Raw genomic sequence first — 3192 nt, 5'->3', positions numbered from 1 at the left:
CCTGCGCCCCTCGCGCGCCTCCCGCGCTCCGGCATCGCTCCGGCCCCGCGCCGCCGGTGTGCCCCGCTACCCCTCGACGGCACCCGCCGCCACCGGCTGCGCCAGGAGCCCGCCGGCCCCGCGCGTCGCCGTCCGTGCCTGCCGCCGGCCGGATCCGGTCCGGGGCCATCTCCCTGTGCCGCCCTCGACCTCCCGCGGCCATCTCCGGCGATGCTCCGGCCATCCTCGGGATCCGTGCCCGATCTGGAAGAAGATGTTGACCCCCGTTTTTCGTCTAAGTCCCGGAGTATTTTGTCTTTTTCATGCCATGTTCATTGCATCGTATCTCTGCATCCGTAGCTCCGTTTCATGCGTGTAATATGTCAAATTGTTCGTCTCAACGAGTACATCATTTCATTCCATTGCATCATATTCATTTGAGCTCATCTACATGCCTGAATCATTGCCGTAAGAGTGCTTCATGATGTTATCTGCTGTCTGTTAACAGAACGAGCTCTTTTGTCATTTTTTCCATGATTGATGTGTGCATCCTATGAGGTTGATGTCTACATGTGTTTTGAACTATGCCATGTCTTCTTTACAGAGGTGCTTACCATGTATTTTTTTGATCAATGTGGTGACTAGCACAAGCATGCAAACTAGGCATCGTGATGTTACTGATTTTAGTCCCTGTTTTGCTGTTATTTTCATGCCATGTAAACTTGATGCTACAGAGAGATCCATGCATATTTTGAGATACTTCAGTAAGGATGTTTTGAACATGTGGTTATTGCCTATCCATTCATACCTCTGGTTGCAATTATGGAGTATCCTAGCATGTCATTTGAGTGCTCTACTTTTGCTTCAAAATATTTCCTGGTAGATTGTTTACATGTTATTCAATTTGGCCAAGCTTGCTATAGTTGATCCTGGCATGCTATGGACTTGTTCTTGACTTGGTTTGTTTCACAAACATGTCTTCTTCATGATGTTATGATTATATTGTCATGCAATGACTTGTGGTGAGTGAATCGAGCTTGTTAAGTAGGGTTCATGATGTTGCTATTTTGCTAGGCTGAATCTGTTATTTCGTGATGCTATATAAACATGCTTCTACTAATCATTCTATGCATAATCTGGAGATGCTCTATAAACATGTTTTGATCTATATGTCATCCTCTATCTATTCATGCCACTGGTTGCATTTATAGGTTGTTGTAGCTTGTTGTAATCTTGCTCTAAAGTTGCTTAATAATGTTGCTGTCAGCCTGTTAACATTAAGTTCACTTGTTCCCATGTGTTTTGCTAGTGTTCCATGTACGCTATGGACTTGCTATTGCCATGCTTAGCTTCACAAATATGTCTTCTTACTGTTGGTTGCCTTTCCATGCCATGTATTGCTCTGTAGTGAGTTGCACAAGCTCATCTACATGCCTTCATAATTATGTTTCTGCCATGTTATGAATCTGTATTATAATTTGCTATATTTACGTGGGTGCCATCATATTTTCTGATCCTTTTTGGCTTATGGTCAGTAAATGACTTTTGATCTATGCAATTAGTAGATTCATGCCATGCCTTTGTTTGCCATGATAAGTTCCTGTAACAGGTTGTTTGATAGCTCTAAACATTGCATCGTGATGTTATTTTCTGCAAAGTCTGGAATTGTTATTACTTGCAATCTTTCCATGTGTGTTTGAGCATGTTCTAGTAATTTCTAGAGATAGCTCAGTGTTCATGTTTTGTAATGCTTTACCTGTAAATCATGCCCATGCCTTTTGTTATTATGTTGGGGTGCTGTAGCATGTTGTTTTGATGCTTGCAATATGCCTAGTTGCTGCTTTGGACAGCTTGTCCTTTAAACTTGTTTCATGTGTGTGTGTTGAACCGTTGCTCCGTTTTGAGTGTGCTCTATATGAAACTTGCTTAGAATTGCATGTAGTTTCATATTATCATGTTGCATCCTTGTTTTGAGGTGTTTGCTTGATGTTTGGGTGCATTTTGCATCAATGCCATGTTTAACTTGTTTTGCTCATATCTTCTAGGCCGTAGCTCCGAACTAAATGAACTTTATATGTAACTTGACTAGAATCTCGTGTAGATCATCTTGGTGCATCTTAACTTGATGTTTAACAACTTGAACATAAGTTTTATTCAGATCTGGACCAATTTCGAAATATGCATATGAGGACTTACCGGAATTGTTATATGTTGTTCCCGGCCTCATTTAAACTTGCCTTGATGCATTGCTCTTGTTTGCATCATCTCTTGCCATGAGTAGCTTCATCTAGATTTATCATGCATCATGCTTGTTGTGCATCATGCCTTGTTCATGTGTGGTGTGTTTACTATGTTGTGTGCTTCTTCTTGTTAGTTCTTGTTTCGTTGCGATCGTGAGGATTCATTCGTCTACGATTGGTTCGGCTTCATCCGTTCGTCTTCTTCATGGACTCGTTTTTCTTCCTTGCGGGATTTCAGGCAAGATGACCGCTACCCTGGATTTCACTACTATCATTGCTATGCTAGTTGCTTCGTTCTATCGCTATGCTGCGCCACCTATTAGCTGTTTATCAAGCCATCCCAAATTGCCATGAACCTCTAACCTTTGACACCTTTCCTATGCAAACCATTGTTTGGCTATGCTACCGGTTGCTCAGCCCCTCTTATAGCGTTGCTAGTTGCAGGTGAAGTTAAAGATTTCTCCATGGTGGACAGGATTTTGGTTGGGATATCACAATATCTCTTATATTATTAATGCATCTATATACTTGGTAAAGGGTGGAAGACTCGGCCTTTTACCTAGTGTTTTGTTCCACTCTTGCCGCCCTAGTTTCCGTCATACCGGTGTTATGTTCCCGGATTTTGCGTTCCTTACGCAGTCGGGTGATTTATGGGACCCCCTTGACAGTTCGCTTTGAATAAAACTCCTCCAGCAAGGCCCAACCTTGGTTTTACCATTTGCCTCACCACCACCTACCCTTTACCTTGGGTCGGCCAACCCAGGGGTCATCTTTATTTTAGCCCCCCCCCCCGGGCCAGCGCTTGTCTAAGTGTTGGTCCGAACTAGAGCCCTTTGCAGCGCCCCCTCAGGGAAACTTGAGGTCTGGTTTTAGTTGTACGGATTGCTCATCCGGTGTTGCCCTGAGAACGAGATATGTGCAGCTCCTATCGGGATTGTCGGTGCATCGGGCGGTCTTGCTGGTCTTGTTTTAC

This window comes from Triticum dicoccoides, chromosome 5B (genome assembly GCF_002162155.2).
Source record: "Triticum dicoccoides isolate Atlit2015 ecotype Zavitan chromosome 5B, WEW_v2.0, whole genome shotgun sequence".
Classification (NCBI taxonomy): Eukaryota; Viridiplantae; Streptophyta; class Magnoliopsida; order Poales; family Poaceae; genus Triticum; species Triticum dicoccoides.
The sequence above is the reverse complement of the archived record's forward strand: the minus strand, read 5'-3'. Positions refer to the sequence as shown.